We start from the raw sequence: 22,602 nt of genomic DNA on the forward strand, positions 1-22,602 counted from the left end.
CTACTCGGGAGGCTGAGGCAGGAGAATCGCTTGAACCAGGGAGGAGAAGGCTGCAGTGAGCCAAGATTGCACCACTGCACTCCAGCCTGGGCGAGACAGAGTGAGACTCTGTCTCAAAAAAAAAAAAAAAAGACTGGGCGCGGTGGCTCACGCCTGTAATCCCAGCACTTTGGGAGGCCGAGGTGGGCAGATCACGAGGTCAGGAGATTGAGACCATCCTGACTAACGTGGTGAAACCCCGTCTCTACTAAAAATACAAAAGATTAGCCGGGTGTGGTGGCGGGCGCCTGTAGTCCCAGCTACTCGGGAGGCTGAGGCAGGAGAATGGCATGACCCGGGAGGCGGAGCTTGCAATGAGCCGAGATCGCGCCACTGCACTCCAGCCTGGGCAACAGAGCAAGACTCCATCTCAAAAAAAAAAAAAAAAGTTAGAAGAATGGAGACTTTACATATCATTATTATAAATAGAAAACCAGTAGCAGGTACCCTAAGGCAACAATAAATGTAAAAATGAAAACACTGAAAGAACCAATTTAAGTCTTAGCTAGATACTATGGCTTAGAGTTGACTGAGCTCCAAGGTCTCTGTTAAAAATATGAATTAGCAAGGCCGGGAGCAGTGGCACACGCCTGTAATCCCAGCACTTTGGGAGGCCGAGGTGGGCAGATCACGAGGTCGGGAGTTCGAGACCAGCCTGGCCAACATAGTGAAACCGCATCTCTACTCAAACTACAAAAATTAGCCGGGCGTGGTTGGCGACACCTGTAATTCCAGCTACTCGGGAGGCTGAGGCAGGAGAATCGCTTGAAACCGGAAGGAGGATGTTGCAGTGAGAGCTAAGATCCGCCACTGCACTCAGCCTGGGCAAAAAGAGTGAAACTCCGTCTCAAAAAAAAAAAAAAAAAAAAAAAAAGATTAGCAAATGTTAAAAGAGGTGTTAATGCCATGTAATCACCAGACTGACTCCTCTTGGCTTACTCAGAATTGCAAGAGAACCCAGACTCTAATAACTTTCTTATGATGTCATTGGATGTTACTTCACACCTCATCAGTGTAACCTAAAATCACCCTCCATCCCATATAGGTTAGGGAACATAGGTTCTACTCCGGAGGAGGCTGTAGTCTTAACACCTGAGCTGTTGACAGGAAATGAAAGTCGGCCCAGGTTGTTTTGGTGCTGAGTAACAAAGACCAGCCTGGCGGCATGGGGGCTGCCGCCTGCAATCCCAGCACGTTGGGAAGCTGATGCGGGAGGATCACATGAGTCCGAGAGTTGGAGACCAGCCTGGGCAACCATAGTGAGACCTTATCTCTACAAAAAAAAAAAAAATTAGCTGGGCATGGTGGCGCAGGCCTGTAGTCCCAGCTGCGCGGGAGGCTGAGGTGGGAAGATGCCTTGATCCTAGGAGGTCAGGACTGCAGTGAGCTATCATCCGGCGCCACTGCATTCCAGCCTGGGCGACAGAGGGAGACCCTGTCTCAAGGGAAAACAAAACAAAACAAAACAAAAAACCCACAGTGGAAGAGGGAGGAGCCGGGAACCAGACGGCTTGGGGTCAGTCAGGAGTACTGGGCCTGCCCCACCTGCGCCCGGCTCACCTGCGCTCACCTGCGGGATCGCAGCATCCAGCCTCAATGTCCGTCAGCTGCGCGCGCCGCGGGCCCGGCCGGGGTCGCTATGGCAACGCGCCGCCCCAGCCTACCAACCAAGCAGTGCCCGCCCCTTCCTGCCGAGACCCGGTAGCGGCAAAATTTGATAGGCAAACTTACGTCACACTGTTGTTTTGTTTGTTTTGTTTTGTTTTGTTTTTTGAGATGGAGTCTCACTCTGTCGCCCAGGCTGGAGTGCAGTGGCGCGGTCTCGGCTCACTGCAACCTCCGCCTCCCGGGTTCAAGCCATTCTCCCTGCTTCAGCCTCCCAAGTAACTGTGGTTATAGGGGCCCGCCACCACGCCCAGCTAATTTTTTGTATTTTTAGTAGACACGGGGTTTGGCTAGGCTGGTCTTGAACTCCTAACCTCAAGTGATCCGCCCACCTCGCCTCCCAAAGTGCTGGGATTAGAGGCGTGAGCCACCGTGCCTGGCCCTCACACTGGTCCTTAGCCTTGTTGGGGTTTGGACTGCTCTGAGCGTCTAATGGGAGCCCTAGAGACCCCCGGCCCCTGAAGGGTGCCTACTCATTACCCTCCACAAGTCGGCTTCAGTCACTCTCGGCTCACACCCTCCAGGGGCTACCCTGGTCACTCAGGGTAAAAGCCACAGCCCTTCCAGTGGCCTTCAAGGCCCTGGTGATCTGCTCGCCCCTCCCCTTTCCACTCACACCTTGCCCCCCCACTCCTGGCAACCCGTCTCTGCTCCAGCCACACACTTGCTTCATTGCTGTTCCTGGAAAATACTGGGCATGTTCTGGCCTCGGGGCCTTTGCCTCTTTTGTGCCTGCTGCCAGGACATCTGTTCCTCCGGAAAGCAGCCTGGATCAATCCCTTCTCTCCTTCAGGGCTTTATTCAAAAATCACCTTCTCAGTGAGGAGTTCCTGGAATCACCCTATTTAAAGTTGGAATTTCCATATACACTTGCCAACCCCCTCATTTCTGTTTTATGTCCTCTTTAGCACTTAGCACCACCACATGTACACCCCTTATTTATTGTCTGTCTCTTGGAAGATAAACTTTTTTTTTCTTCCAACTTCTATTTTCAATAAAAATTTCAAACACAGAAAAAAAAATAACTACAACGAACACCTGTTACCGCCTCTGCCTATGTTTAACAATTACTGGCATTTTGCCCTATTTGAAAACAGAAAAGTTTTTGTGCTTTCTCACTGCCATCTCTGTAGGACCTAGAGGTGTGCCAGACACACAAAGTTGTTCAATAAATATTTGTTGGATAAATGAATGAATGAATGAATGAATGAACGATGTGCTTTGGGGGACTCCTGCTGCGGGAGTTGGTGGTCCTCAGGTTAAGGATTCCTTCTAGAAAGGAGTCAGAGTCTCAGCCGGGTGTGGTGGCTCACGCCTGTAATCCCAGCACTTTGGGAGGCCAAGATGGGTGGATCACTTGAGATCAGGAGTTCAAGACCAGCCTGGCCAACATGGTGAAACCCCATCTCTACTAAAAATACAAAAGTTAGCCGGGCATGGTGTCCCACACCCGTAATCCCAGCTATTTGGGAGGCTGAGGCAGGAGAATTGCTTGAACCCTGGAGAGGGAGGCTGCAGTGAGCCAAGATCACTCTGGGCAAAAGAGTGAGACCCTGTCAAAAAAAAAAAGAAGTAACAGAGAGATAGAGGAAAGAGAGGAAGAAAGAGACAGAGGCCAGGTGCAGTGGCTCACGCCTGTAATCCCAGCACTTTGGGAGGCCGAGGTGGGCGGATCACGAGGTCAGGAGATCGAGACCATCCTGGCTAACACGGTGAAACCCCGTCTCTACTAAAAACACAAAAAATTAGCCGGGCGTGGTGGCGGGCGCCTGTAGTCCCAGCTACTCGGGAGGCTGAGGCAGGAGAATGGCGTGAACCCGGGAGGCGGAGCTTGCAGTGAGTTGAGATCGTGCCACTGCACTCCAGCCTGGGCGACAGAGCGAAGACTCTGTCTCAAAAAAAAAAAAAAGAGAGAAGGAAAGAAAGAATGAAGAGAGAAAGAAAAAGAAAGCGAGAGAGAGAGAAAGAAAATTGAACGAAAGAAAGGGAGAGAGAAAGAGAAAGGGAAAGGGAAAGGGAAACCAGAGTCTCCAGGCATGGTTGTGGAAATGATACTTTGCTGTGGAGTGCTCAGCTTGCCTCATCTGCTTCCCAAGCTGTGTGCCCACAGGGCTGTGTCCTCCTGGAAGGACCACTTTTTCTACTTGGCACAAGGTACTGTCTAGGCTGGAGACAACCCTGAGAGGACCTGCTTTTCTGGGGTGGGGATCCCTCTGCTGTACAGAAGCAGCTCTATCTGCTGCAGACCATTCTGTCCATGCTATCCCAGGCTGCAACCCCAACACTGAGCACAGGCCCGGTGCACAGGTGCACAGCACACACTTGGCAAATCTCTGTGGAACAGAGAAATGGGTGGATATCCTGTCATCTGCCCCTTTGTCCTCAGATCCGTTCTTTTTATTTTTTATTATTGTTTTTTGAGACAGAGTCTTGCTCTCTTACCCAGGCTGGAGTGCAGTCGCACGATCTCGGCTCACTGCAGCCTCCGCCTCATGGGTTCAAGCGATTCTCCCACCTCAGCCTCCAGAGTAGCTGAGATTACAGATGGCAGCCACCATGCCCTGCTAATTTGTGTATTTTTAGTAGAGGCGGGGTTTCACCATGTTGACCAGGCTGGTCTCCAACTCCTGAACTTAGGTGATCATCCCGCCTCGGCCTCCCAAAGTGCTGGGATTATAGGCGGGAGCTACTGCACCCGGCCTCATTATTTTTATTTTTTATATTTTATTTTATGTTATTTATTTATTTATTTTGAGACGGAGTCTCGCTCTGTCACCCAGGCTGGAGTGCAGTGGCGCAATCTCGGCTCACTGCAAGCTCCGCCTCCCTGGTTCACGCCATTCTTCTGCCTCAGCCTCCCGAGTATTTGGGACTATAGGTGCCCGCCACCACACCCGGCTAATTTTTTGTATTTTTAGTAGAGACGGGTTTCACCGTGTTAGCCAGGATGGTCTCGATCTCCTAACCTCGTGATCCTCCCGCCTTGGCCTCCCAAAGTGCTGGGATTACAGGCATGAGCCACCACGCCAAGCCTTATTTTTTATTTTTTGTTTTATTTATTTTTATTTTTTGAGACAGAGTCTCACTGCAACCTCTGCCTCCCGGGTTCAAGTGATTCTCCTGCCTCAGCCTCCCGAGTAGCTAGGATTACAGGTATGCATCACCGTGCCCGGCTAATTTTTGTATTTTTTGTAAAGACGGGGTTTCACCATGTTGGCCAGGCTGGTCTTGAACTCCTGACCTCAGGTGAGCCACCCACCTTGGCCTCCCAAAGTGCTGGGATTACAGGCATGAGCCACTGCGCCTGGCCTTTTTATTTTTATTCTTTTTTTTTTTTTTTTATAGACAATATCTTGCTTTGTACCCAGGCTAGAGTGAAGCAGCGCAATCAGAGCTCACTGCGGCCTTGAGCTCCTGGGCTCAAGAGATTATCTTGCCTCAGCCTCCTCAGTAGCTGGGACTGCAGGGACACACCACCACACTTTGCTACTTTTTTTTTTTTTTTTTTTTTTTGAGACAGAGGTTTCACTATTTTGCCTAGGCCGGTCTCGAACTCCTGGCCTCAAGTCTCCTCCCTGCCTTAGCCTCTCAAAGTGCTAGGATTACAAGTGCCAGCCACCACACCAGGCAGATCCATTATTTGCCCTTCTCCTGCTGTGCTTTGTTTGGCAGGGATGCTGCCTCCTGCCTCTGGGCAGTGACTTCCCCGCAGTGACTTCTGGCTGCATTCAGCCAGTGGCAGATGCTGGGGTCTTTCCCTCTTTCTCTGCTTCAGGGAGTGTCTCTGGCAGAAAGTGCACCTGGTTTCATCTCTTGCTGCCCAGGTCTGGCCTGTGGGCTCTGTGAGCACTTCTTCCCTTCGCCTCTCCAGCCCTAGGTATCATCTTTTCTCCTGCTGCTCTTTCTATCCATCCAACACTGTTATCACTATGAAGAAATTCCTTTTGTGGAACTACCTGGCACGTGATTTGGGTTTTCTACCAAGACTCTGACTGCTAGAGTAGTGTGGTCAGGTGTCCCATAATACCAAAAATATATGTCCCTGGTGAGATTGCTGCCCAGTTGGTGCAGGTGACCTGAGACTGCAGCCAACGCTGCTAGTGCCCACCTTGGTCCCTTTAGGTCCTTCCTACCAGTTCTGTGTGCTGACCCCAGGTTTCTTTTTCTTTCTTTCTTTCTTTTATTATTTTTTTTTTGAGACGGAGTCTCATTCTGTTGCCCTGGCTGGAGTACAATGGCGCGATCTCAGCTCACTGCAACCTCTGCCTCCTGGGTTCAAGCGATTCTTGTGCCTCAGCCTCCTGAGTGACTGGGATCACAAGTGCTCACCACCACGCCCGGGTAATTTTTGTATTTTTAGTATAGACAGGGTTTCACCATGTTGGCCAGGCTGGTCTCAAACTCCTGACCTCAGGTGATCCACCTGCCTCGGCCTCCCACAGTGCTGGGATTACCGGTGTGAGCCACTGTGCCTGGCCTGACCCCCTGGTTTCTAAGTACTTTGGTTCTTTCACCTCCAGTTCTTCAGAGGACGGTCCCTGAGTTACTGAAGCCACTTCACCTGTTTGGGCAGAGAGCTGGGAGTGCCCAGGGCTGACACCCTCCAGGTGACCCACAGGTAACGGTTGACCCACGCTGGAGTGTAGGAGCCTTGCTTCAAGACCACACAGACTTTGAGGTGATGTTTTTCCTTTTTTTCTTTTTGGTGATTTCTTATTTTGGTAATATATACATAACATTAAAGTTACCATTTTATTTTTGTCCCAACTACAAACTTATATTTTAAATATTTTTAAGTGCACGCTTTAGGGGCATTAAGTACATTGACATTGTCCTACAACCATCACCTCCATCCATCTCCAGAACTTTTTCATCTTGGCAAACAAACATTCAGCCCCCATTCAACACTAACTCCTGTTCCCCTTCCCTTTCCTCAGCCCCTGGCACTCACCATTCTGCTTTTTTTTTTTTTTTTTTCTGAGACAGAGTTTCACTCTTGTTGCCCACGCTGGAGTACAATGGCGCCGTCTCCACTCACTGTAACCTCTGCCTCCCAGGTTCAAGCCTTTCTCCTGCCTCAGCCTCCTGGGTAGCTGGGATTACAGGCAACCACCACCACGCCCAGCCAATTTTTGTATTTTTAGTAGAGATGGGATTTCACCATGTTGGCCAGGCTGGTCTTGAACGTCTGACCTCGGGTGATCTACCTGCCTCGGCCTCCCAAAGTGCTGTGATAAGAGGCATAAGTCACCGCTCCTGTCCAGTGCTTTTTTTAAAAAAAAACAGTCAGATCTCATGAGAACTCACTCTCCCGATGACAGCACCAAAAGGGATGGTATTAAACCATGAGAAACCTCTCCCATGATCCACTCACCTCCCAGCAGACCCCACCTCCAGCATTGGGGATTACATTTCAATATAAGATTTGGGAAGGGACACAGATCCAAACCATATCATAGAAGTAGGGTCTCATTCTGTCGCCCAGGCTGGAATGTAGTGGCACGAACATGGCTCACTGCAGCCTCAAACTCCTGGGCTCAAGTGATCTTCCTGCCTTGGCCTCCCAATAGCAGGGATTACAGGCACACACCACCACACCCAGCTAATTATCTTATTTTTTGTAGAGATAGGGGGTCTCACTATGTTGCCCAGGATAGTCTCAAACTCCTGGGCTCAAACGACCCTCCCGCCTGGGCCTCTCAAAGTGCTGGGATTACTTTGAGAGGGCATGAGCCCCTGCACCTGGCCTTATTGCATCATCTATATTTAATTCATTGGGTGCACCTTTCTCTCTCCCAGTAGACTGTAACTGATGGATAGAAAACTTCCTCAGTGTATCTTCCTGCCTTATACAAGGTTCTTTGGTTGCCAGTAGAGAAAGCATTTCATATTACCCCAAAAGGGAAATTTATTACAAGGATGTAAGAGTCTTTCGTGGAGTCTAATAACAGGAAATTCAGCTGGAGTTTACAAGGAACTGGACTCCAGCGTTGGACACCTGTCTACGGCAAAGCCTCTCTCTCTCTCTCTCTCTCTCTCTCTCTCCCCCCCTCCCCCCGCCCCCCGCCAGTCTTTCTTGTTCTGTGAATCAGCTTTCTCATCCTCATGGTGGGAAGCAGCTGCCCCTTTTTTCACCTCAGTTCCAATCCCTCACAGAAACTTACTGGCTGTTTCTGAATTCCAATCCCCAAACCCTGATTTGCCCAGCTGGGTCTGGAGTCTGCCCCTGGCCAGTCATGCTGCTGCCACTGTGGTTCTTTTTATGAAATTTTCCTCTCCTCCTTAGGTACCTAGCCAGCAGCCCTGGCCCATCTTCAACCCGGTACAAACTGTCTCTTGGCTGGTGGCCTGTCCAGAGCCACCCTGCCACTCGTTGAGGGGTGCCTCATGACCTGGAACCTTCTCTTCCTTGACCAGGCTAAGACACAGCCCCAAGCCTCAGTCCCAGCATGGCAAAGAGCTCGTTCGCAGCCCCTAATCAGACCCTGGCTCAGAGGAAGCCAGGACTGCCCCATCAAGAAGAATCTGGGCCAAATTAGGGCTCATCTCCATCTGCAGGCCAGCTGGAAGGGCAGGTTACACAAATCTATGAGATTATTCTCCGTATGGGGTCAGAGTTGGGTAACATTATTCACAACACCTGAGTAGGTGGTTCAGGCTGGCCCCTCCCAGATACTGACATGCCAAGAGCATTAGGCCTGGGGGGCTCCTGTCCCAAATACCCTTCAGATAATCACTTCCAGATCTGAGTGGCAAGGATATGGCTGAGCGCCATATTCAAGGATCTTGTTTACAGCTTGGGGTGAGAGGAGTTGCCCTGTATAGTCTGGGGCAAGAGGGACTCCCCTCAACACCCACAGATAAATGTCCCCTCAATCAGCAAGGCATGGTCTTGTTGACCCTCTCCTGGGCACAGACCTTTAGCTTCCTTCCTGGATGTTCAGCCTTGGCAGGGAGTCCTGAGATTTCTTTTTTTTTTTTTTTCTTTTACAGAGTCTCGCTCTGTCACCCAGGCTGGAGTGCAGTGATGCGATCTTGGCTCACTGCAACCTCCACCTCCTGGGTTAAAGTGATTCTTGTGCCTCGGCCTCTCAAGTAGCTGGGACTACGGGCACTGCCACCATGCGCGGCTAATTTTGTATTTTTAGTAGAGACAGGGTTTCACCACATTGGCCAGCCCGGTCTCCAACTCCTGACCTCAAGTGATCCGCCCACCTCGGTCTCCCAAAGTGCTGGGATTACAGGCATGGGCCACAGCACATAATAGACAAAAGGTGGACACCATCCAGATATCCATCAATAGATGAGCAGATAAACAGAATGCGCTCTGTCCATGCCATGGAATCCTATTTGGCTATAAAAAGGAATGAATGAAGTTCTTTTTTTTTTTTTTTGGGATGGAGTCTCGCTTTGTCACCCAGGCTGGAATGCAGTGGCGCCATCTCGGCTCACTGCAAGCTCCACCTCCCAGGTTCACACCATTCTCCTGCTTCAGCCTCCAGAGTAGCTGGGACCACAGGCGCCTGCCACCATGTCTGGCTAATTTTTTGTATTTTTTTTTAGTAGAGCTGGGGTTTCACTGTGTTAGCCAGGATGGTCTCGATCTCCTGACCTCGTGATCCGCCAGCCTCAGCCTCCCAAAGTGCTGGGATTACAGGCGTGAGCCACCGCGCCCAGCTTTTTTTTTTTTTTTTTCTAAGACAGAATCTCACTCTCTCGCCCTTGCTGAAGTGCAGTGGTGCAATCTCGGCTCACTGCAACCTTCTCTTACCAGGTTCAAGAGATTCTCCCACTTCAGGCTCCAGAGTAGCTGGGATTACAGGTGTGTGCCACAACACCTGGCTAATTTTGTATTTTTAGTAGAGACGAGGTTTCACTATGTTGGCCAGGCTGGTCTCGAACTCCTAACCTTAAGTGATCTGCCCACCTTGGCCTCCCAAAGTGCTGAGATTACAGGCGTGAGCCACTGCACCCAGCCTAGGAATGAAATTCTGATAGGTGCTATAAAATGGTGAACCGTAAAAATGTAATGCTGGCGGCCGGGCGCGGTGGCTCACACCTGTGATCCCAGCACTTTGGGAGGCCGAGGCAGGTGGATCACCTGAGGTCAGGAGTTTGAGACCAGCCTGGCCAACATGGTGAAACCCCATGTCTACTAAAAATACAAAAAATTAGCCGGGTGTCGTGGTGGACGCCTGTAATCCCAGGTACTTGGGAGGCTGAGGCGGGAGAATCTCTTGAACCCAGGAGGCAGAGGTTGCACAGTGAGCTGAGATCGCATCACTGCACTCCAGCCTGGGCAACAAGAGCAAAACTCCGACTCAAAAAAAGAAAAAACAAAAAAAAAGCCCATAATGCTAAGTGAAAGTATATAAATGCTAAAAGGCCACACAGTATGTGATTCCATTCATTTGAAATGTCTGGGATAGGCAAAGGCACAGAGACAGACGGTAGATTAGTGCTTGCCAGGGACTGGAGAGGGAAGTGATAGCTAAGGACTACAGGGTTTCTTTTGAAAATGTTCTCAATTTCACCGTGCTGATAGTTGCATAAGTCTGTGGACACACTAAAAGCCATTGAATTGTACACTTTATTTATTTATTTATTTTGAAAATGTTCTCAATTTCACCATGCTGATAGTTGCATAAGTCTGTGGACACCCTAAAAACCATTGAATTGTACACTTCATTTATTTATTTATTTATTTATTTTGAAAATGTTCTCAATTTCACCGTGCTGATAGTTGCATAAGTCTGTGGACACCCTAAAAACCATTGAATTGTACACTTCATTTATTTATTTATTTATTTATTTTGAAAATGTTCTCAATTTCACCGTGCTGATAGTTGCATAAGTCTGTGGACACACTAAAAACCATTGAATTGTACACTTTATTTATTTATTTATTTATTTATTTAAGATGGAGTCTCACTCTGTTGTCCAGGCTGGAGTGCAGTGTCACGATCTCAGCTCAAGCGATTCTCCTGCCTCAGCCTCCCGAGTAGCTGGGATTACAGGCGCCTGCCACCATGCCCAGCTAATTTTTGTATTTTCAGTAGAGACGGGGTTTCACCGCATTGGCCAGGCTGGTCTCAAACTCCTGACCTTGTGATCAGCACGCCTCAGCCTCCCAAAGTGCTGGGATTACAGGCGTAAGCCACCGTGCCTGGCCAGAATTCACTCATTTAAAGTGTACAGCTGGGAACGGTGGCTCAGGCCTGCAATCCAGCACTTTGGGAGGCTGAGGTGGGCGGATCACCTGAGGTCGGGAGTTTGAGACCAGCCTGACCAACATGGAGAAACCCCGTCTCTACTAAAAATACAAAATTAGCCGGGCTTGGTGGTGCATACCTGTAATCCCAGCTACTCCGGAGGCTAAGGCAGGAGAATCGCTTGAACCTGGGAGGCGGAGGTTGCAGTGAGCCAAGATCACGCCATTGCACTCCAGCCTGGGCAACAAGAGCGACACTCCGTCTCAAAAAAAAAAAAAAGAAAAAAGAAAAAAAAGAAAAAGTCTCTCATGCAGAATGAGCGCCCTCTAGGGGCTGTCAGGTATCCAGAGCGAGTCACAGACCACTGTTTTTTTTTTTTTGAGATTTCTGCTAAATTGAAAACCAGATAAATGTCAAAAGAAGGTAACATAGAATGGGCTAAATTTTGTTTAACTTTTTATGGAAGTGTAAAGTGCATATAGAAAAGTGGGGCAGGCATGGTGGCTCACCCCTGTAATCCCAACACTTTGGGAGGCCCAAGTAGGAGGATTGCTTGAGGTCAGATCAGACCAGCCTGGGCAACATAGTGAGACCCCCATCTCAAAAAAAATTTAAAAAATTTAAAAATAGCTGGATATGGTAGTGCATGCCTGTAGTCTCAGCTACTCAGGAGGTTGAGGCAAGATCACTTGAGCCCAGCAGGTCGAGAGGTCGAGGCTTCAGTGAGTGGTGATCACACCACTGCACTTCAGCCTCGGTGACAGAGCAAGACCCTGTCTCAAAAAAAAAAAAAGGGGGGGGGGGCCAGGAGCGGTGGCTCACACCTGTAATCCCAACACTTTCAGAGGCTAATGCAGGTAGATTGCTTGAGACCAGGCATTTGAGACCAACCTGGGCAACATGGCTAAATCTCGTCTCTACAAAAAAATTTTTTTAATTAGCTGGGCAATGTGGTGCATGCCTATGGTCCCACCTACTCCAGAGGCTGAGGTGGGAGGATCACCCAAGGCCCAGGAAGTGAAGGCTGCAGTGACCAGTAATCATGCCTATGCACACCAGCCTGTGTGGCAAAGTGAGACCCTGTCTCAAAAAAAAAAAAAAAAAAGTGGAAGTATCATCAGTGTATACCTTGATAAATTTTCACAAACTGAACACAGCATTTTGTCAAAACCAATAGTCTCTGGGACCATCTTTCTCCGGAACAATGCCAAAAGTCTAAATTCGAGTCCTTCTATATGTGTGAGGACACTCCTGAGTTGACTTTGTAGGCCCCTTTTTTTTGTCTCCTTTTTCCCCTTATTTTTCCAGAGGAAAATGAGGTGCCATCTGGGCCGGGCACGGTGGCTCATGCCTGTAATCCCAGCACTTTGGGAGGCCGAGGTGGGAGGATCACAAGGTCAGGAGTTCGAGACCAGCCTGGCCAATATGGTGAAACCCCGTCTCTACTAAAAATACAAAAATTAGCTGGGCGTGGTGGCCAGCACCTGTAGTCCCAGCTACTCGGGAGGCTGAGGCAGGAGAATCGCTTGAACCCGGGAGGCGGAGGTTGCAGTGAGCCGATATCGTGCCACTGCACTCCAGCCTGGGCGACAGAGCGAGACTACGTCTCAAAAAAAAAAAAAAAAAGAAAAAAGAAAATGAGGTGTCATCAATGAGGTGGCTATTTTTGTTTGTTTATTTATTTATTTATTTATTTATATTATTATTTTTAGAGACAGGGGCTCACTCTGTTGCCCAGAGTGGAGTAAAGTGGCCTGATCATACCTCACTGCAGCTTTAAACTCCTGCCTCAGCCTCCCTTGTATTTATTTATTTATTTATTTGTGAGGCAGAGTCTCACTTTGTCACCCAGGCGGGAGTGCAGCGGTGTACTCATGGCTCACTGCAGCCTCAACCTCCTGGGCTCTAGTGATCCTCCCACCTCAGCCTCCCAAAGAACTGGGACCACAGGTGTGTACCACCACACTTGGTTAACTTTTTGTAGAGACCAGGTTTCGTTGTGTTGCCCAGGCTGGTCTTGATCTCGTAGGCTAGAGTGATCCTCCTGCCTCAGCCTCCCAAAGTGCTGAGATTACAGGCGTGAGCCACTGTGCCTGTCCCCTCCCTTGTATTTGAATTTAAATTTAAGTTAGATAAAATTAAAAATTCCTCAGTCACAGTAGCCACGTTCCAAGTGCTTTGTGGACACATGCTGGACTATATGGGACAGACATATGCAGACATTGTGGCACCCTCGCCAGTTCTACTGGACAGAGCTGCTCTAGGGATGAGTTTTCACTGTAGCCTCAATCCCTTCTTTGGAGAGTTTCCTTTTGCTTCTCTCTCTCCCGCTAACCCTCTTTCTCCAGAAAAAAAAAAGGTCAGGCCGGATGTGGTGGCTACGCCTATAATCCCAGCACTCTGGCCTGCCTGGTCTCGGCCTCTCAAAGTGTGACTTGAGGTCAGGAGTTCAAGACCAGCCTGGCCAATATGGTGAAACCTCGTCTCTACTAAAAATACAAAAATTAGCTGGGCATGGTGGCAGGCACCTGCAATCCCAGCTACTCCAGAGGCTGAGGCAGGAGAATTGCTTGAACCCAGGAGGCAGAGGTTGCAGTGAGCCGAGATCGTGCCATTGGACTCCAGCCTGGGCAACAGAGCAAGGCTCCGTTTCAAAAAAAAAAACAAAAACAAAAACAAAAAAAGGGTCAACAACATGCTCTGTCAAAACCTAACATCATGTCTGCAGGGATAAGCCAGTGAAAATTACAGTGTTTGAAAATAGTTGTTAGGCAAAGAAATAAAGCTAATAAATCATCCCAAGGCAAAATGCATGGCCTCACTAGAATTAAATAAATGAAAATTAAAATAACCCTGCCATACCATTACATACTGTCTAGACTAGGAAAAATGTGTAAAAATGATGGCCTGCGATATTGGAAAAAGAGACACCATTACACATGGCTAGCCATCCTCGCAATTAGGTAAATCTTCCTGAAGAACCATCTGGAACTGTTACAGGAACTATAAAACCATTTTCTGACTGAATAATTCCACTTAATGACTATTTGTTCAACATATATAGCTGGCATGAGGCACAGTACTTGGAACTTCACATACTTTTTTTTGTTTTTTGGTTTTTTTTGAGATGGAGTCTCGCTCTGTCGCCCAGGCTGGAGTGCAGTGGCGCGATCTCAGCTCACTGCAAACGCCGCCTCCTGGGTTCAAGAGATTCTCCTGCCTCAGCTTCCTGACTTCACACACACTTTTTTAAGAATTTACTTTTTGCAACAATCCTGTGAGATTGGTAGGTATCCTGATCATTGTTTTAAAAAGAAGCAAACTGTCCAGGCGCAGTGGCTCACCGCTGTAATCCCAGCACTTTGGGAGGCTGAGGTAGGAGGATCACTTGGGTCAGGAGTTCAAGACCAGCCTGGCCAACACAGCAAACCCCGTCTCTACTAAAAATACAAAAATTAGCTGGGCGTGGTGGCCGAGGCATGTGGATCACTTGAGGTCAGGAGTTCGAGACCAGTCTGGCCAACATAGTGGAACCTCGTCTCTACTAAAAATACAAAAATTAGCTTGGTGTGGTGGTGCATGCCTGTAATCCCAGCTACTCAGGAGGCTGAGGCAGGAGAATCGCTTGAACCTGGGAGGTGGAGGTTGCAATGAGCCAAGATCGTGCCACTGCACGCCAGTCTGGGCAACAGAGTGAGACCCTGTCTCAAACAATAAAATAAAAATAAATAAATAAAAAGCAGCCAACTGTTAGGTTCCCAGAGGTTAGGTGACATATCCACAGTAAAAGAGCAAAGAAGTGAAAGAGCCAAAATTCAGTAGCAGGCCTCTTAACCTGGGAAGACCGGCCCAGAACCCCACATTGCCTCCCATTCCAGAGAATTGCCTTCAGTCAGGTCATCCCAGTGCTTTGAGAGGCCAAGGCAGGAAAATCGCTTGAGGCCAGGAGTTCCAGTCTAGCTTGGGCAACAAGACCATGTCTCTATATAGTCTTCGCTACTTGGGAGGCTGAGGTAGGACGATTGCTGGAGCCCATGAATTAGAGGCTGCAGTGAGCTACGCACTCCAGCCTGGGAGACACAGTGAGACACAATCTTAAAAGGAAAAAAGTAAAGAAAAAAGCCAGATGTGGTGATGCGCACTTGTAGTACAGCTACTTGGGAGGGTGAGGTAGGATCGCTTGAGCCCAGGAGATGGAGGCTGCAGTGAGTTATGATCTCGCCACTGTATTCTAGCCTGGACGGCAGAGTGAGAGCCCGTCTCTTAAAAAATAATAATAAATAAAAATAATTTTAAAGAGAGGCTGGGGCCAGGCACGGTGGCTCACGCCTGTAATCCCAGCACTTTGGGAGGGCGAGGCGGGCAGATCATGAGGTCAGGCGTTTGAGACCAGCCTGGCCAACATGGTGAAAACCCATCTCTAGTTAAAAACACAAAAAAATTAGCCAGGTGTGGTGGCGGGTGTCTGTAATGCCAGCTACTCAGGAGGCTGAGGTAGGAGAGAATCGCTTGAACCCCAGAGGCGGAGGTTGCAGGGAGCCCAGATCGCGTCATTGCATGCCAGCCTGGGCAACAAGAATGAAACTTTGTCTCAAAAAAAAAAAAAAAAAAAAAGAGAATTGCCACCAAAGAAAGGAATAGTACACTGGGATGGAGGAATAAATTTATGCAAAAATATACATGTGAACGTAATTATTACATATTATTACAGGAGAAATATTGTAAAATGCACACAGCAATGTAAGTTTGGTTTACACATAGTAGGTGCTCAATAAATGCTTAATACAAAAAAGCAATTCGGTTGTATCTACAGCTAACAATATACTATATGGTACACTTTAAAAATACTCTCATGTCAAGTATTTTTACCACAATAAAATAAAATAAAATTATTTTAAAAACCCCAAACCAAAAAATCCATAATTCGGAGGAATTCTGGCCCTTTAAAAGCCAGAGGCTGGTTAAGAGAGAAAGGCGTGTCCTGGAGCTGGTGTAATAAGCTCTTTGCCTCATTTAAATGAGCATGCGTGAAGGTCGCCCCGGTGCCTGAGTCACGTTCCTGCACTCAATGCGTCTGCGCTTCCTGAAGCCAGACCGGGCCCTCCGCTCCGCCCGCCTATTTAAGTGGGCGGAGACAGTCGCGTGAGTTCAGTGGACCCACAATCTCCCGCGCAATTAACCAGACCCGCCCCTTTACACATGCGCATACGTCAGCAGTTGACAGTTGCTGAAGGACGCCCGGAGTTGGGCCTGCGCTCTGGACGCTCCTGCCGGAAGTGGGCGGGATCGCGTTCCAACGGGGCAAGGGCGATGAGAGCGCGGAGGAGGCGCCGGTGGCAGAGTTTGGGGCGGGGACTGTCCCCAATGCTCCGCAGCAAGGTTACTCGACCAAAAAATGTCACGACTGGGAATATGAACACAGAGAATTTACCCTTCAATTTAAAAAAGATTTGAGCCGGGCGCGGTGGCTCACACCTGTAATCCCAGCACTTTGGGAGGCCGAGGCGGGTGGATCACCTGAGGTCAGGAGTTCGAGACCAGTCTGGCCAACATGGTGAAACCCCGTCTCTGCCTAAACAAAATACAAAAATTAGCTGGGCGTGGAGGCGGGCGCTTGTAATCCTAGCTACTCGAGAGGCTGAGGCAGGAGAACCTCTTGAACCCAGGAGGTGGAGGTTGCAGTGAGCTGAGATTGTACCATTGCACTCCAGCCTGGGTGACAAGAGTGAAACTCCGTGTTAAAAAAAAAAAAAAAAAAAAGATTCGGCCAGGCGCGGTGGCTCATGCCTGTAAACCCAGCACTTTGGGAGGCTGAGGCAGGTAGATCACCTGAGGTCGGGAGTTGGAGACAAGCCTGACCAACATGGAGAAACCCTGTCTCTACTAAAAATACAAAATTAGCCCGGCATGGTGGCTCATCCCTGTAATCCCAGCTACTCGGGAGGCTGAGGCAGGAGAATCTCTTGAACCCAGGAGGCAGAGGTTGTGGTGAGCCGAGATCGCGCCACTGCAGCCACTGCACTCTGGCCTGGGCAACAAGAGCGAAACTGTCTCAAAAAAAAAATGGTTATAACAAAATTTTTAAAAAGAGCCCTAAGCCAAGAATGGACCTGCTTTGAAAAGAATGACCTGCTTCGTATGTCCCTCATAAAAAGCATAGAAAAGTAATGAAAAAGCAACATGGAAACCCTTAAATGGACTCAAAATCTACACCTAGTTAATATGATGTTCCCTGCATTCAGAAGGGCCTTGTGCTTGGGTTAATACCCTCCTGTCGCTATTTCAAAATTCTTTTTTTTTTGGAGTCTCCCTCTGTTGCTCAGCCTGGAGTTCAGTAATGTGATCATGGCTCACTGCAACCTCCACCTCCCAGGTTCAACTGATTCTCCCACCTCAGCCTCCCGAGTAGCTGGGATTACATGCGTGTGCCACTATGCCCGGCTAATTTTTAATTTTTAGTAGAAATGGGGTTTCACCATGTTGGCCAGGCTGGTCTTGAACCCCTGACCTTAGGCCTCCTGAACCCTCTGCGCCCGGCCCATTTTCAAATTCTTCATAATTTTTTTTTTTTTGAGACATGGTCTCCCTCTGTTGCCCAGGCTTGAGTGCAGTGGTGCGATCACAGCTCACTGTAGCCTTGACTTTTTAGACAAGCGATCCTCCTGCCTCAGCCTCCTGAGTAGCTGGGACCACAGGCGTGTGCCACTATGCCCGCTAATTTTTTATTTTTATAGAGATGGGGTCTCGCTATCTTGCCTAGGCTGGCCTTGAACTCCTGGGCTCAAGCGATCCTCCTGCCTCAGCCTCCCAAAGTGCTGGGATTACAGGTGTGAGCCACTGTATGCAGCCCCCTGCTCTTAAATAGAGCCTCATGAGAGAAACAGCCCCCTTCCCAGCTGTGGACATAGTTATGTGAGGATGTGATAGAGGCTGTGACATGCTGAGAAATACAGCCAACCTGCTGCAGATGGCAGAGAAAAAGAACTTGACCCTTAATGACATTCCTGAGCCATTCACAACACTGTAAGGTCATTGGACCCATTGTTCTGTGACATAGTAAATTTTCCTTATTGGTTAAGCACTTTTGGTTACATTTCCTTTTACTTGCAGGTGGGCTGATTGTGGAGGCTAAAGCAACTCTATCTTGCCGGCTTATCCACCATGTGGACTTCTAATTAATCTCAGTTGCCGGAATGCCTCTAAGATTTCTACATTATCTACTGTGAAGAGCAAGTAATTACTGCAAATCCTGCCCTTGGGTCAAAACAACCTTGATGACATATTCCTTCTGAAGCACATATACTCTTTCCCTAGGTATATAAGCCTTGGGTCTGGGGGCTAACAGTGCAGGGATCCATCATCTCACAGCTGCCCAAGACATGGCTTTTGTTCAAAAATCCCTATTAAATGTTTCATTCTGAGACTGGGTGGGTGGCTCACGCCTGTAATCCTAGTGCTTTGGGAGGCCAAGACAGGAGGAATGCTTGAGGCCAGGAGTTTGAGAGCAACCTGGACAAAGTGGTGAGACCTCATTGCGACAAAAAAATGGAAAACCTGAACCGTGTGCGCTGCGGTGCACCTATAGTCCCAGCTACTCAGGAAGCTGAGGTAGGAACATTGCTTGAGCCCAGAAGTCTGAGGCTACAGTGAGCCATGATTGTGCCACTGCACTCCAGCCTGGGCAACAGAGCGAGACTCTGTCTCTAAAAAACAAAAAAGTTTCTTTCTGAGAAACCAGGTTTGTCAGCTTCCTTCAGCTCTCAGCCCTTGCAGGTAGGTTTGCTCATGGTAGAACACTGATACGTCACCCCCAAGCTACCCCAAGAAACCATGGTCACTGGCTTGGTAATGTGTTAGCTTGGCTAGTTGAATTGCATTTCCCAGAATTCCTTTTTCTATGTGTTTCTGGTTGGGTGGGCCATAAAGGGCAATTTTCTGTGGCATGAGATTTGGTGTGTGGAAGTAGAGCAGCAGCCATACTCTTACTGATGCCTGGAAGGCCGGGGCAGAGTCACCAGCCACTTCTGCATCTCCTGAACATTGTCCTTTACCTGCCTGCGGTGGGTCCACCTGCCCCTGGATCCTTGTTTGGCTGCTGTGACCCCTGAGCCAGCTCCCTGCCTAAGGGCACCAGTGTTTCCTGCAGGACACCCATGCCATCAAAGTTGGGGACAATGAGGACTAATCTAGGTTTCAGTCTGTGCTTGTAGATTTCAGCTCTTGCTCATGGGTTCCAGATCGTTCTTGCTCTTCCCTACTTTACATCCATCTTCTGTTCTCAGCTGCCTGCCCTGCAGACTTCAGGCTCCAGCATCAGACACAGAGACCCAGCGTTATGGAGACTGTCTAACCAGATCTCACAATTGTGGAAGATCCCAACTCCTACAAAAATCTCTTAAAAACCACGTGTGGCTGGGCACAGTGGCTCATGTATGTAATTCTAGCACTTTGGGAGGCCGAGGTGAGTGGATCTCTTGAGCCCAGGAGTTTGAGACCAGCCTGGAGCAACATGGTGAAACTGTGTCTCTACAAAAGATACAAAAATTAGCTGGGCATGGTGGCATGCGCCTGTAGTCCCAGCTACTCAGGAGGCTGAGGTGGGAGGGTGACTTGAGCCCAGGAATTGAAGGCTGTAGTGAGCTGTGATTGTGCCCCTGCACTCCAGCTGGGGTGACAGAGCGAGCCCCTGTCTCAAAAACAATCCCTCCCCCCAAAAAAGTCACCTGGATGAGGCCAGGCGCGGTGGCTCATGCCTGTAATCCCAGCACTTTGGGAGGCTGAGGTGGGCGGATCACGAGGTTAGGAAATCGAGACCATCCTGGCTAACATGGTGAAACCCTGACTCTACTAAAAATACAAAAATTAGCCGGGCGTGGTGGCGGGCACTTGTAGTCCCAGCTACTCAGGAGGCTGAGGCAGGAAAATGGCGTGAACCCAGGAGGCGGAGCTTGCAGTGAGCCGAGATTGCACCACTGCACTCCAGCCTGGGCGACAAAGCAAGACTCCGTCTCAAAAAAAAAAAATAAATAAATAAATAAATAAAATAAATAAAAGTCACCTGGATGAAGCCTGTGCAGCCATTTCAGCCAAAGATGCTACTGGAGATGATGCCCAACACAAAGAGAGGGCAGAAATACCCCAGCTTCCCCTCCTGCCTTCCAGCCTCCCACCAGTCCCTTCCATTGACTGAGCCCAGCAGGAAGGCTGGAAAGCTCAGTCTGCGTGTTCATCACCTTGGGAAACGGAGCAGAGCAGGCGGAAGGGTAAGGAGGGGATCGGATGTCATTCAGGCAAATGACAAGTACACTAAATATTCACCCATTCGATACGTATTTATTGAGTGCCGGGAGCCACGCTAAGTGCTGAGGCTACTGCCTTGCTCAAAGCAGACAAAGTCCCGTGGTTGGAGATTGGAATTGTTTTAGGATGCCAGTGAGAAGCCTAAACCGCAGGAAGACACATGGTCTCAACCACATGCTATAGCAATTACTTATATATAACATTTCCCTAACCAGACAACATCCTGGCATTGGCAGATGTTAAATGAACCAAACTGAAATACAATACACTTCTCAATTTAACCCCTCTCCAGAAAGAAGCACATGAATTTGGCAGCTCCTTTAAAGATGCTAATAAGTTTGAAACATCCTTTCTATTGCCTCATGGCTCTATCACGGGAAGTACTTACAGTTTTGGAGTTACAGTTCATCTAAATTCTTTGATATAATTACATTGCTAGGACACTTTTTTTTTTTTTTTTTGAGTTGGAGTCTCGCTCTGTTGCCCAGGCTGGAGTGCAGTGGCACGATCTCGGCTCACTGCAACCTCTGCCTCCTGAGTTCAAGCGATTCTCCTGCCTCAGCCTCCCAAGTAGCTGGGACTACAGGCGCCACCATCATGCCTGGTTAATTTTTTGTATTTTTAGTAGAGACAGGGTTTCACTATGTTGGCCAGGCTGTTCTTGAACTCCTGACCTCAGGTGATCTGCCCGCTTCAGCCTTCTAAAGTACTGAGATTACAGGTGTGAGCCACCATGCCCGGCGTTTTGTTTTTTTTTTTCAGTCTCACTCTGTTGCCCAGGCTGCAGTGCAGTGGCACGATCTCGGCTCACTACAACCTCCGCCTCCTGGGTTCAAGCGATTCTCCTGCCTTAGCCTCCCAAGTAGCTGGGATTACAGGCGCCCACCACCACACCCGGCTAATTTTTGTATTTTTAGTAGAGACAGGGTTTCACCATGTTGGCCAGGCTGGTCTTGAACTCCTGACCTTAAGTGATCCATCCGCTTCATCCTCCCAAAGGCATGAGCCGTCCTGTCCGGCCATGATATATTTGTTTTTTGTTTTGTTTTTGTTTTGTTTTTTTTGAAATGGAGTTTCACTCTTGTTGCCCAGGCTGGAGTGCAGTGGCACAATCTCCGCTCACTGCAACCTCCGCCTCCTGGGTTCAAGTGATTCTCGTGCCTCAACCTCCCAAGTAGCTGGGATTACAGGAGCCCACCACTACGCCTGGCTAATTTTTTCATATTTTTAGTAAAGACGGGGTTTTACCATGTTGGCCAGGCTGGTCTCAAACTCCTGACCTCAGGTGATCTGCCTGCCTCAGCCTCCCAAAGCGCTGGGATTACAGGCATGAGCCACTGCACCCCGCCATATTAGTTTGTTGTTGTTGTTGTTGTTGTTGTTTTTAAGAGACAGGCTCTTGCTACGTTGTCCAGGCTGGCCTCAAACTCCTGGGCTGAAGCTGTCCTCCTGCCTCAGCCTCCAGAGTGGCTGAGATGACAAAGATGCATGCACCAGGGCACACTTATCATGTAAATTATTTGGGGTGGATCATGCCAGTTCCTAAATCAAATAATTAACTGGTTTTCTGTAATCTAGAGACAGTAACAAATAATGTGGATCTCATTCATCACTCGAGATGTTAGGCGCTATGGCTGGGTTCTGTGGCTCACGCCTGTCATCCCAGTGCTTTGGGAGGCTGAGGTGGGAGGATGGCTTGAACCCAGGAGGCCAAGGCTGCAGTGAGCCGTGATGGTGCCACTGCACTACAGCCTGGGCAACAGAGCAAGACCCTGTCTTTCTTTCTTTTCTTTCTTTCTTTTTTTTTTTTTTTTTTTGAGACAGAGTTTTGGTCTGTCACCCAGGCTGGAGTACAGTGGTCTGATCCTGGCTCACTGCAGCCTCCACCTCGTGGGTTCAAGTGATTCTGCTGCCTCAGCCTCCCAAGTAGCTGGGACCCCAGACGTGTGCCACCATGCCTGGTTAATTTTTTTGTTGTATTTTTTGTAGAGATGGAGTTACACCATGTTGGCTGGGCAGATGTCAAACTCAAGTGACCTCAAGTGATTTGCCTGCCTTGGCCTCCCAAAGTGCTGGGATTACAGGCATGAGCCACGGAGCCCAGCCATATCTCATCTCCTAAAATAAAACAAAATCAACCAGGCAGGATGGCACACACTTGTAGTTCAGCTCCTCAGGAGGCTGCATTGAAAGGATTGCTTGAGCTTGGGAGATCAAGGCTGCTCTGAGCTGTGATTATGCCATGGCACTCTAGACAGGGCAACAGAAAAAAAAAAAAAAGAAGAATGTCACAGCAGCGAAATGAATGAATTATAGTCACATGTAACAATGGCTGAGTCTAATATGGAGCCATAATACCGACTACAGGAAGACAGACAGACATGTA

General features: G+C 48.8%; 1 long non-coding RNA gene across 1 annotated transcript; it reads left to right on the top strand.

Moving 5' to 3' along the window:
- The first annotated feature begins 16,153 nt into the window (after window positions 1-16,153).
- LOC129525902 (uncharacterized) lies at window positions 16,154-20,021 on the top strand. Its single transcript, XR_008670445.1, has 3 exons — window positions 16,154-16,295; window positions 18,027-18,230; window positions 19,199-20,021. It is a non-coding gene; the product is annotated as an uncharacterized lncRNA (long non-coding RNA).
- The last annotated feature ends 2,581 nt before the right edge of the window (window positions 20,022-22,602 follow it).

Source organism: Gorilla gorilla, chromosome 10 (assembly GCF_029281585.2).
Source record: "Gorilla gorilla gorilla isolate KB3781 chromosome 10, NHGRI_mGorGor1-v2.1_pri, whole genome shotgun sequence".
NCBI classification, from domain to species: domain Eukaryota; kingdom Metazoa; phylum Chordata; class Mammalia; order Primates; family Hominidae; genus Gorilla; species Gorilla gorilla.